Below are 13,598 nucleotides of genomic sequence, written 5' to 3'. Positions count from 1 at the left end.
GTCGAGAGCTTGTGTTTCTTCCAGCATTTAAGTAATGTCCGGGTACTTTGCCAGGCCCCGCGAGCTCCCACGACCTCACACTTTGGGGATGCTCCGGTGGCGTCTGGGACGGCCTGTCAGCCATTAGGCTCTGGATGGATTTGTCTGAGATGCCAAGACCTGACTCCCTGTTGAGAGATGGAGCCTGAAGCGTCACAGAGAGAGGTCAGAGCGTCTGTTTGCATTTGGTCTCATCCGGCATCTTGGATGGCCCCGAGTCATTCCTGTCCCCCTACATCATGCCCACACAAGCCTGAGTGGTCTCGAGGAAGCACTCCAAGCCTTTGCCCGGGGAGCCATGGCTCGGGCGTCTGCGGTGGTGCCCCCCCTCACAAAAGGATAAGAGCCGAGTGGGCTTGGCACTAACTGGCCCTCAGAGTGCCCAGCACTGGGAGGTGAGAGGAGGGAGGTCGAAGCCCTCAGGGCACCCCACCAGGCTGAGAGGCTACAAGAGGCTCCAGACCGAAAGAAAGATTTCCTCAGAAGGTCTTCCTGGAACTTGGGCTCTCATGCAAAATAATACCTCATGTCATAAAATTCTATGATGCATCATTGTTTTCCGCCTGTCGCTAGCCTATAGGGCTGTCCCTTTGGAAAAGTAGGAACTGCTTCTTACCAAGGGCAGAGCTTGGCTCCCCACACAGCTTGGCAGTCTTACAAGTGACCATACCTGGGCTGGGTACTCCCTGTCGGGAAGGAAGTGGTGGCCAAAGAGAAGCAGGCCTTCAGTACGGGGACAATGACGGTTGGAATTTGGGGTTTTGTGTTTCCTGGGCAGGCATCATCACAGAGGGCTCTCCCCCTCCCCACCCTTCCCAGAGGCCAGCGATGACGCTAGCTGTGGGCTGGGTGTCTGCCGAGTTCCCAGTCTAAATCTGTAGATTCTTCCCTAAGTCAAAGGGGAAGGGACGGTGGGAGGTGGGGGGGGGGGGGTGGTAACCAAGAGTCAGGCCAAGAGCAGGGATGGCTAGGGAGCCCCCAAACCCCAGCATGACACCTCCCTCATGATAGTCATCCATGTTTCCTTAGCCTTTATCTCCCTGAGGTGTGAAAATAATTAGTTCTACCAGTTTGGCCTGTGGAATGGAGTTTTAGTTCCCAGTTATTTCATTCAGCCATTAGTAATGATAAAGAGGGAACACTAAGAACCCACCATACACTAGGCTTCATGTGCAATATTCCATTTAGTATTTGCAATCACACTTTTATCATTATCTCCATTTTTGCAGACAAGGAAACTGAGGTTTAGAGAGGCTTGATAATTTGCTGGAAAGACACAGAGTCGGGGTTTGGGCACAGATCAGCTGACTTCAAGTCTGAGTTCACAACGGCCTGCCATGCAGTCCTTCCACCCATCCCCCATCCATTTCCTTCCACCCATCCCCCATCCATTTGGGCACAACGTGTCTCCTGTTCTGTGCCGGGCACTGGAGGGGTTAGATGCAAACATGAATAAGGCGGGGACTTGTCCTTAAACACTTCAAGGTCAATGACGTGTTGCTGTGGTGCCATGTGAAGGGTGTTGGGATTTTGGCTCTTGGTCTGGCATAGGAATCAAGCTTTCTCATCCTGATGTTTTCCTAGGAAAAGATGGTCCTGAGTCCCAGGAGATTTATTTCATTCGCTTTTCTTGCTGTTTAATTTTGCCCTGATATGCTGCTGTTATTTATGACTCCAGCACCACCCAAACCATTCATCTTGCCATCGTTAGGCAGTTATGAAAGGCCTGTGATTACGTCTCCCAGTTGGCCTGCTCGTATTTAAAACATCAGCCAAAAGCAAAACATGAAAACACACACACACACACACACACACACACACACAGCCACCCCTTCACCTAGAAAGAAGTGGGTACACTATGCAGCATTCTTTTTCTGAATCCAGAGAGGTCGTCACCAAGCACTGGCCTCTCCTCCCGCTCTGCCCCGTGTTGGTCTCCAAAGCCTCTGCTCATTTAACTTTTTGAATGTTGCCCATAAATCAGCGGGCCTGGCTCCCCAGCCTGCATCACTCTGAGCCTGCTGCTCCCTCGGCGGCTCGTGTGGGCCTCCTTGGGCAGTTACTCAGTCCCGGCAAGGATTAATGTTAATCTCCTGTTCATGTGATTGAGTCAAGAGTTATTCTTTCCATCTGTCACCCCCTAGGCCAGAGTTCTATGTCCTTGCTTCCTCCTTCCCGGAGGTTTCTGAAGGCAAATGGTGGCACCCCTGCCCATGGACGTCGCAGGGTGAACGTTGGGCAGCTTTCCTACAGGGCGCCTGGATGAGGCACAGACTTGAGTGATGGGGTGAGACCTGAGGGGCCCTGAGCAGGCAGGTGGCTTCTTCCACGCACCCACCCCCCCCCCCCCCCCCCCCCCCCCGCCAATGCTGCTGAGAAGGAAGATCCTCTAGTCACACAGCTGCCCCGTAGCAGAGCTGGGACCAAGAACCCAGGTCTCCTGACGGGGCCAGGTGCTTTCAAGACCAACTTTTGAATACGGATTTTTTCCCGGAAGGGTCTCAAATCCCTGAAGGAAGAGAGCACATTGCCATGCTGGATTCAAGTTCTGCATCTCCTCTTTCTTCTTTTCGGCCATCCCAACTTTTCTTCAGCGGTTCTGTCCTGCGCGTTTCTCCTCTCGAGGTGCCGCCTGGAATGCTTCCTTCAACTCCCGTCACTTCTTGGCCGAAAGGCAACGGGCGGGTCCTTAAGCAAACTCAGTGTTCTTGTCAATAAAAATGGAAATAAAATTGTTATCTACCTTGCTCTCTTTTTTTAAAGTTTATTTATTTTGAGAGAGAGTGAGAGAGCATGTGAGTGGGAGAGAGAGAGGGAGAGAGAGAGAATCCCAAGCAGGCTTTGCCGGCACGGGACTCGAACTCACAAACCGTGAGATCATGACCTGAGCTGAAACCAAGAGTCATGCGTAACCGATTGAGCCACCCAGGCGCCCCTCTACCTCGTTATCTTGAAGTGAGACTCAGAGGAGTCATAGAAGCCCAAGTGACTTGTTGAGCACTTGCTGTGTACCTCTCACAGAGCTTTGGCTTATTTGGCATGGATTATATCTTTAGATCCTCGTGGCGATTCTATGAGTTTTATCATCCCCATTTTATAGAGAGGGAGACTGAGGTCAGTGAGGTGAGGGAACTGCCAGGGTCACACCACTCGTTGGGATCAAACCCACATCTGTCAGCGTCCTTACCCAACATGCTCTTTGGTGAGGGTTCGCCACACCCTGTCTTTGCCCCTGTGTCTCACATGCCATTTGGGTTCTCACAGCGACCCCTTCTTCAGTGTCTTGGAAAACAAGGGCTTAAGCTATCAAGATCACAATAACCGTGGTCAAAGCAGTGCCTGTCCAATTTCAGGGACTTCACAGGGGAAGAGAGTGGGCCTGAGGATGACCGGCCCAGGATCCGAGTTTTCCTAACTGTGGGCAGGAGAGGATGACGCAGCGACAGGGGCCCCTGGCGCTTCTCCGTCCGTGCAGTTCCCAGGCATGGCCGCGGGGTGGCGCCGTGGACCGACACAGGCGCCCCCATAGGTCTCAGAGAAGAGCCTCAGTTCAGTGCCTGGACTGCTTGGGATGGAGGGACTTTGGGGGACCCAAAAAAGCACCAAGGGAGAGGCGTTCGGTTTTGTTGCTCAGTGCTGCAGCCCGAGAACTGGCCGAGCTCTATGTTCTTTGGATTCAACGGGTGCTTGTGGAGTTCTATCTGCAGACTGGGCCCCCGGCCTTGGGGACCCCAGGGACATGCATGACCAGGTCTGTCGTTGGCCCCTCGGAGCACGCGGTCTCTTTGGGAAGGCAGAGGAGGACGATGTCGCTCCCTTCAGAATGAATACAAAGAAAGGACCGTTTATCATGGCCTTAAAAAAGAATGAAAACTTGTATTTTCTTTTCCAAGACCGAAAAAACTTCATTCTCTCCCTCATCCACCCCTGGCTGCTCACTGAGGGTGGGTCATCCCCAATCGAAAGTGGAGTCTGAGGATCTTAGGACTGAGATGAATGTTCTAGAGACCACAAAAGGGCCCTTCTTACTAACACAGCTCACCATTTATACCCAACACCCTATCTCACCTGGGGCAGACCCCTGCCTCACTGAACCTGGCAAGCTCTCTTTCTCAAAACACTGCTCATTCTAACCCTTTTTGTGTCACTTCCTCCAGAATTAACTACTCTCTCCTCTGTTGTGTACCCTCCTATAACCGGGCATCTAATCACATTGTGAAAAAGCTGTTTGCACATCTGTCCTGTTAGACTAAAATGTCCCCCGGGGGGCAGAGCTCCTGGACTTGGATCCCCAGCACCTCGTGCGGTCCCAGACAAGCAAGAGGCTCATTAGGTACTCGTTCAATTTAATTAAGTTACTTGAGAGAGAAGGCACACAGGCTTTTTAACACATTATCTAATTCAATCCACACAACAGCACTGTTTGCTTGGTATTATCTGCACTATTTTATTTTATTTTATTTTATTTTATTTTTGTGATTTAATTCTTAATTTTCATATTTTAAGGTTTATATTGAGAGAGAGAGAGAGAGAGAGAGAGCAAGCAGGGGAGGAGCAGAGAGAGAGGGAATCTGAAGCAGGTTCCAGGCTCTGAGCTGTCAGCACAGAGCCCAAGGCGGGGCTTGAACTCACAAACCGCGAGATTGTGACCTAAGCTGAAGTCCGATGCTCAACTGCCTGAGCCACCCAGGCGCCCCAATAATTATCTGCACTGTTTTATAGATGAGATGATGCTTGCTGCAGCAAGAGATGAACCTTGAAATCTCAACGGCTAAGCACACTCAGCAGTTACACCTTGCTTCACAGTCTGGTGTGAGTTGGACAGCCTTTTCCCCCTTGAAGCTACTTCATTTAGAATACATCTCTCCAAGGGCCGCCTGGGTGGCTCAGTCGGGTAAGCGGCCGACTTCGGCTCAGGTCATGATCTTGCGGTCCGTGAGTTCGAGCCCCGTGTCAGGCTCTGTGCTGACAGCTCAGAGCCTGGAGCCTGTTTCAGATTCTGTGTCTCACTCTCTCTGACCCTCCCCTGTTCATGCTTTGTCTCTCTCTGTCTCAAAAATAAATAAACGTTAAAAAAAAATTAAAAAAAATACATCTCTCCAAGACCTGGTTTAGTCGGCTCCTGCTCCTATAACAAACTACCGCAGGCGGAGGGAGGAGGGGGGCTTAAACAATAGACGCTTTTTTTTTTTCCACGGTTCTAGAGGATGGGAAGTCCAAGATCAAGGTGCCAACATATTCCGTCCCTGGTGAGGGCGCTCTTCCTGGCTTGCAGATAGTTGTCTTCTGGCTGTGTCGGCCCATGGCAGAGAGCGAGTGAGCAGGACTGTTCTGGTCTTTCTATTCTTATAAATACACGAATCCCATCTTGTCTCCTCACCTCCCCCTCCAAGACCTCACCTAACCCTTATCACCATCCAAAGGCCCCACCTGCAAATACCATCGCATTAGGGGTTAGGGCTTCAACATAGGAATTTGGAGGGGGGACACAAACGTTCAGTTCATAACGGCTGCCACCACACAGGCACATGGATTGTCCTGGCCCCCAAGTTAACCTCTGTTCACGATTCAGTGGCCAAAACTAGCCATGTTGTCTCAACATAAAAGCAGGGGTGGCTGAGAAACTTAACACGCATATTGGGTCAAACACTGCTGCAAAACCACACACACGTGTGCTTATACACACATACATCTACACAAATGCACCACTCATCCACGTAAAGATACACATACGTGAGTGCACACACCTATGAGTCATGCTCCAACACAAGTACTAAAGATGAAACGCCACCATAGACGCAGAGAGCTTGCACCATATCACGTGTCCAAAAACTAGAGAGAAAGGACATGTGTAAAACAAATCTGCAGGCTGGGAAATTAAAAGGGCTGTGTTTCTTAAAAAAGATTTTTTCCCCGCACCATTATTATGCTTAGGACTGAAAGCAAAATGCTGCTGTGGAGGAAAGCTCGAAGAGCAGCAGGCAAAAGCAAGGATGACGCGGAGAGATGCTAATGTTCTTTCTGTTTCTGAGGATAATAGTTCTGGAGACAAGCAGTTCTTGGGCGGTTTAGAGAGAGCAGCAAGACATAATCTTTGCAAGATTTAGCTTGAGCACCAGAGACAGTTGTTTTATTTCTCGGAACGAGTTTGCATATATATAGAAGTGGGAGAAGCAGGTGGGGGAATACACCTACGGCCTCACCCTCACCGGGCTTTGTGCTGCGCCCTCCTGGGGGAGTTGGCTGACACGGAGGCTCAAAGGAACTTTAGGGAGGTTACTCGATGACATTTTGACATTGCCGAGATTGGAGGTGACACATCTTTGTGGGAATTAAAATATTTGGGCCAATTATAACAATAAACATGCCCTAAAAGGGAAAAGAGAAAAAAAAGCAGAGGTTTTAAGCCCTCGGTGTTGACTGATCTCTCCCACCCTCTTGGGGGAGGCCTGGAGCGAGTGTCTGGGACACAAAGACTTTCTTTCCTGCGGGCATTTCTGGCCCGGCTCAGGAGATAATGAGATTCCCTGGGAGCTTTGGATTTCACTCTGACAGTTCGCTCCAGTTTGATCAGCATTCTTGGAGTGACGGCTAGGGCTTGGCACCTGTCTGGGCACTCAGAACACGAAGTCCTCTTGGTTTCTGCCTGCAGGGAGCTTGCAGTTTGGCAAGAAAGACAACACATGCATTTTAATAACTGTAAGACAAAGTGGAAGGTGGGAGACGGTGCTGAAGGGTGTGTGTGTGTGTGTGTGTGCGCATGTGCGTGTGTGTGCGTGGGGAGAGGGGGATTGCGAAGCGATTCCGGGAGTCTTCAGACCAGGCTCAGGAGCATGGGTACAACTCAACCCTCTGACGTGGGAAGAGCACAGGCCCCTCACACGGTAGCTCCCGCAAGCACCGCAGGATGCAGCTGGCTCTCGAAGGCAAGTCCACGGGAAGTGCGGGAAGGAGCTGGAGCCACACCACGGCGGCTCTGCGTGCTGTGACATTTGACTTCCCGTGACCGTCAGAAGCCCCCACATCAGCACCAGGGCAGTATGGGAAGCTGCATCTTGCAGTTGGACCGTGGCTAACGGGAGTGGGGAAGGATCAGAGGCCGAGACAACAGTGTGGAGAGGTGGGTGTGGCCTCGGGGACAGGTGCTTGTCCCTCTGGGGTCTGCCCTCCACACCCAGGCAACCGCGGCCAGGGCAGCTGCCTGAACTGGAAGGAGACATCATGATTGTCATCAGTGGCCAGTACCTCCGTCCACTGAGTACTTACCTTGCACCAGGAAGCATACGAAGGGCCTTCCACAGGGAGCCTGGAGTCAAGCAGCCTGGATCCGTGGCCCAGCTCCCCACCTCTGCCAACTTCTTAGGCTCAGTTTCCTTATCTGTAGAGCAAGTAATGGCAAGTGCTGGTTGAGCGCTTACCCTTTGTCCGGCGGTTGGTTTCTGAGCCTGTGCGGTTAGCAGCAAAGGTCTCCTGCCTTGGGCAGCCCTGCTGGGCAGTGATGAGGGCAGTGTGAGATAATGGGGGTGAAGCACTCAGCACTGGGCCCGGCACACAGGGACACCTCCTTGTAAGATGCTGTTATGGATGGAATGCATGTTGCCCCCACCCCCCAGTTCCTATGTCGAAGCTCTTAACTCCCCCCCCCCCCAACTCCAGTGTGGAGATGGGGCCTTTGGGAGGTGGTTAGGCTTAGATGAGGTCATGTGGGTGGGGCCCCCAACATGGGATTAGTGTCCTTCTAAGAAGAAACCTCAGAGAGCCTGCACTCTCTCCAAGCTTGCACAGAGAAGAGGTCATGTGAGCACATGGTGAGATGGCAGCCACCTATGAGCCAAGAGGACAGGCCTCAGAATGACAACTCCCTTGCTGACACCTTGATTTGGGACCTCTCGTCTCCAGAACCATACGAAATACATTTCTGTTGTTTAAGTCACCCCGTCTATGGCATTTTGTTATGGCAGTCAGAGCAGACTAAGACAGTCACCTCGCTTAATCCTTAAATCCCCAGGTCAGTGCCATTAGACCCATTTTCTAGATGAAAAACTGAGGCAAAGAGCATTTCGGGGGCATGACCTGGGCGATACAGCTGCACAAGCTCCAGTTCTAACCCCGGCTCAGAACCGCACCTCCCTGAGGCAGATGGGAGCGTGGCTGCCAGGGTTCAAGTCTCTTGAGCCCTGACTCTTTATTGCCCATGACAAGTTCCCTTTCCTCAGCTCAACTCAGGAGTCTCATCTGTGAGAGGAGCAGAGTTTGGAAAGGTTAATTATGACCGCGACATTGAGTACAAGCAACTGCAGGTTCTCTGTCGGGATCTGAGCCCAGATCCATGAGTTACATGAGAAAGACCTGTGGGTGCTGATAGGGCGTTGCAGGGTGGTTGCTTTCGCTAATCCTTCTACTGCTATTAGCTGTTACATAATAACTGGTTCAGAAAATGGTATGGTGCCTTCTCACAAAAGTAAAAATAGAATTACCACATGAGGGGTGCCTGGGTGGCTCAGTCAGGCAAGCGTCTGAGTCTTGATTTCAGCTCAGGTCATGACCTCGAGGTTTGTGAGTTCGAGCCCCACATTGTGCTCTGTGCTGACAGCATGGAACCTGCTGGGGATTCTGTCTGCCTCTCCCTCTCTCTGCCCCTCCCCTCTGCTCTCTCACTCTCTCTCTCTCAGAATAAGTAAATAAACGTAAAAAAAAAAAAGAGGATTATCATATGATTCAGCAATGTTATACTTCTGATATAAATCCGAAAGAATTGAAAGCAGATACTTGACTATGAGGAGGGGTTTGTATATTCATGTTCATGGCAGCCTTATTGACAACAGCCAAGACGGAGAAGCAATTCATGGATCGATCAACAGATGAACGGATAAACAAAATGCGGTATACACATACAATGAGATATTACTCAGCCTTAAAAAAGAAGGAAATTCTGACCCGCTGCACCAGGAATGAACCCCGAGGCCATTTTGCTAAGTGAAATACGTCAGCGCAAAAAGGCAAACACCGTGCAGTGACTGTGACAATTCTCATGGTGAGAACTAGCGTAAACATCCAGCCGGAGAGGCCGGCACTGGGCCTTTGGAAGACCGTCCCCTGGGCGAGGGCGGTTTGCCCAGATGGGACTGGGTGAAGATGGCTACCGAGGTTTGCCTCCCCGGTTCTGGAGGTGACAGGACGGAAAGTCGCCAGCCTGTGGTCCCGCCTGGGCTTCATGTTGGTAAGCGGCAGTGGTGTCTCTGCCTGCTCCCGGCCATCTGCCAGCCCTGTGGTTCCAGGCTCACCTCCCCGCGACGGCCAGAGAGCCGTGTCCCGCGTGAGTCTGCCAATGTGCTGTTTGGTGGCCGGAGGTTAGAAAACTTGGCTGTGACTTCCTTTGACAGGGCATGAGATGCTCAGCCTTTTCTGCTTATTTCTCCAACTCTATAAAGACTGGGAAAGCTCACTTTGATGCCTCCTCTATGAAGCCCTCCTGGTCTCCCCCGCCGCAGACTCCATGCAGTTCTTCCTCTGTGCTCCTGTTGGACCTTGATACCCACATGGGAACAGAAGTCACCTGGAACTCTAAAATTGGATGGGAGGGCTGGTCACTGCAGGGCCCCTAGCACACCATGGTGCAATCCCTGTTTGTTCTAGAGGCGAATGAATGAGCAGGGGAGCCCTGGCATGCAGGAGAGAAGACCCTTGTTCAGCTTTTCCCTGTTTCCTTTGGATCTCACTTCCTTTCCCACGTCTCCCACCCGCCCCCCCCCCCCCCCTCATTCACTGTCATGTTCGTTTAGCCTCCCCTTAGACTTTCCCTCATGCTTGGGGAAATAAAACCCAGTTAGAAGTCAGTTCCAATAGGGTAAGAATTGGGTTGACATGATTTAATTACTGCCTTTCCCAGAGGCCCTTGTGGGCAATGACTGGATGTCACAGAACACAGGGTGGTGGGGCACCCGGTGACTTAGTTGGTTAAGCGTCCGACTCTCGTTTTCAGCTCAGGTTATGATCTCACAGTTTGTCAGTTCAAGCCCTGCGTCTGTCAGCACAGAGCCTGCGTGGGATTATCTCTCCCTCTCCCTCTCTGCTCCTCTCCTACTCATACTCCCTACTTCTCTCAAAAAAAAAAAAAAAAAAAAAAAAAAGACAGGTCGTAACTGGCTTCCAAGGGAGCTCCCAGGGCACTCACCTCTGGGTATCCCTGTCCACATTGAATTGGGGCTGGCCTGCATGATGAATAGACTATGGTAGAAGTGATGGGGGGTGACTTCCAAGATCAGGTCAAAAAGGCACTGCAGCCTTGGTCCTCGGATCACTTGCTCTGGAGAGAACCAGCCGCCATGACATGGGGAGACTCAAGCCGTCAGTTCTGGGGAGAGCCCCACGTGGGCGGGAGCACAGGCCCCACGTCCACAGCCAGCAGCAATTTGCCAGTCACATGTGAGCTATTTTAGAAGTGCATCCTCCAGCCCCGCCACGTCTTCAAATGATGGCTGCCTTCCCTGGTATCCACCTGCAACTTCATGACCATCCCCTGAGCCAGAAATGCCCACCCAAACTGTTCTTGAGTTCCCGACCCACAGAAATGATTAGAGATAATCAATGGGTATTGGTGTTTATGTCTCTTAAGTTTTGGAAGGACTTGTTATGCAGCATTAGCTAATTAATACACATAGAACTCAAAGGGTAGAATTTCAGACATGAAGACCCTTCCTGTAATTGAACTGCCCACTTCCGCAGTGCAGTCTGGGAGTGTCTTATTTTGTATTTAAAAAAATTTTTTTAGTGTTTATTTATTTTTGACAGAGAGAGAGACAGAGCATGAGCGGGGGGGGGGGGGGGGCAGAGAGAGAGAGGGAGACACAGAATCTGAAACAGGCTCCAGGCTCTGAGCTGTCAGCACAGAGCCTGACGTGGGGCTCGAACCCACAGACCGTGAGATCATGACCTGAGCTGAAGTCAGATGCTCAACCGACTGAGCCACCCAGGCGCCCCTGGGAGTGTTTTAAAGTCACAAGTTCCACGTTGTGGCCCCACCACCAGGCGTCCTGTTCAGCAGCCGTGGATTCCCGCCCTCATCTGCTGACCTTCAACCCTTCCCTCCTAAGGGGGCCCCGGGAGTATTACACGCGAAGCCCTTGGCTGGGGTTGCAGGGACACAGGGACACAGGGGCTCCCCCGCTCCCATCCCGGACACGCGCTCTCCCAGGAGCCATGAGGAGCCTCGCTATTGCTTGTCCACTGGAGCCCCACATGTGAGCACCAGGCTGGATGCACCATGGACTCCGGGAGCTGGTGCAGTGCAGGTTCTGTGCAGGGGCAGAGAAGAGGCCATCTTCCCCTGCCTGTGTTGCCTAGGGGAACTGCACGGCCACACTCTTGGGGGCTCCAGGGACCTTAGTCTCTCCACCAAGCAGCATCTACGGCTTGCCTCTCAACTATCTGAAAGCTCACACCCAGAACCTCGGACCTTCCTCTGCTCAGTTTGGCATTCTTTTGCCCAATAGGACCCTGTCCTACTCCTTCTGACACCAAACGGCCAGATTCTGGCAGGGACTGGAGGTGATGGAGTGCCGTCAACACCAGCAGTGTCTGAGGGCCCGGGCCAGCCAGCCAAATGCCCTGGGATGCTCACGCGGGGCCGCTGGCATTACTGCCCTGAGATCCTGTCCACTCTCCTCTTTGCTCGTCACACTCCATTTCCTGTGACCGCCTTGCAGCTCCTGGAAGGTGGCTGCGGGCTCCTATTCTGCCCTGCAGACCCTTCTTGTTTCTTCAGCGCCTACCAGGTTTTGCTGGTGGCGGACTTTCATCGTACTACTTAATATCTGACTCACGGAATCGGTGCTTGAGACCAACTTTGCTTGATAACCCTGGACACATTAGGTGTTCTCTCTGTGTGCTTCTGACTCCCACACTTTGCATGCTGTGTGTGTGCCCACAGCACAGCGTCCTCGTCCCTTTGCCGAGCAGCATTCAAGCCGGGCTGTTGTCCTTGCTGCTCCAACACGGTCTCCTTGCCATTGTTTTCTTTTTCATTCCTCAGACCTCATCTGAGATAAATCTTCAAGCCCTCCACTCCTCCCCGAGCTGGTCTATGACTCACGAAGCCCCATACTTCAGAACAAACAGGCCGTCCCCAGCCTCCCCGCTCTGCCCTCCCTGACCCAGTGCTCTCTCTCCAGCGATGATGGACTTTATTGCAGCGCCGGGTTAGGGTTTGGTCCTGGATTGGTGATGTTATTAAAAACAGATTTAGTAATGCTCCAAGCAGTCAGTCCGCCTGTCCAGTAATGGTTCATCATTGTCATAAAGCTGAGGGGTCAGCTCATCTCTGCTTTTAGGCACGACCACACATACGTCATGCCAGAGAGAAGGGCTGATCTTTTATTTGTTGTTAGTTTTCAAAGACCTCCGGAGAGAGTTCGGCCTCCCTCGGAAACCTACTCTGGTGAGAGCCAGCCAGCGGCCCCCATGCACATGTGTGTGTGCATGTGTGCGATGTGCACGCTCCAGGGGTGCTGCAGAGACAGGGACCTTCTGCCCCCACCGCTTGCCCCCTGCCCCCTTCTGCAGGTGCAAGAGTGGGAGACAGCTGCAGCAGAGGGGAGCAAGCAAGGAGGGCGGGAGCGGTGCGCCGAGGACTGCGCCGTGCCTTGGGTCCCCACACCACTGAACTCTGTGACCTAAGGCATGCTGATCAGTTTCTTTGCGCCTTAGGCCCTCAACTGTGGTGGGGGAATGATAATGGTTACTTTGCAGTGTTCTGAGGCTTGCAGATGATACACGCGAAGTGCCTTGTCCTTAGAAAGTGCATCATAAATGTCTGCTATTATTGGGAATAGAGAAAAAAAAAATGATGCCTGGGGGAGGCAATGGGAACTTTTGGACTTGAGAATCTCCTGAGAACAGAATGTGTGGTCTGTGTGGGCAGACGTCAGCCGGGGGTGAATTCTCCAGGGAGGCTCCTCTGCTCGCTGCACCGGGTCACGGAGAAAGCCTGAGGCCGCTCCAGCCGGTAGAGGGGCCCGTCCCTCTCTTGTTTGCATCCTGGATACTTCCAGCTGACTGGCCATGGCATCATGTCCTCAGGCCGTGGGGGGCACGGGCACACTGCTGTGTGTTCTGTAGGGGGGGGGGCAGTGGGGGGCGATACACATTGCCTGACTTGATGAGAAGCAACTTGTCCCTGGGCTGTTGGTTTCCATGGCAGCACCAGGAAGAGCAGCCAAGCAACCAGGCAGTTATGTTTGAAAAAAAAAAGTAGTATGATTTGGGAACCTAGTGACTGTCATAGCCCTGTGTACTCAGAATACAGAAATTCATTTATGTAACAAATATTTGATGAGCATCTACCACATTCGAGGCATCGGAGGGCATAACAAAGATCCCTGTTCTTGGGGAGTTCCCACTGTGGCAGGCGAGGGTGGAGAGGCAGACAGCAAACAATAAACATAATAAAGACACAAATTATACAGTATTTTAGGAGGTAAGTGATGCTATGGAGAAAAAGAGGAGGAAGAGAAAAAGCTCATGGGAACTAAGAGTGCTGGGTGAAGGTGGGATGGGTTGCA

The sequence above is a fragment of the Leopardus geoffroyi genome, chromosome C3 (genome assembly GCF_018350155.1).
Source record: "Leopardus geoffroyi isolate Oge1 chromosome C3, O.geoffroyi_Oge1_pat1.0, whole genome shotgun sequence".
Classification (NCBI taxonomy): Eukaryota; Metazoa; Chordata; class Mammalia; order Carnivora; family Felidae; genus Leopardus; species Leopardus geoffroyi.
This window is presented reverse-complemented; position numbering follows the sequence as displayed.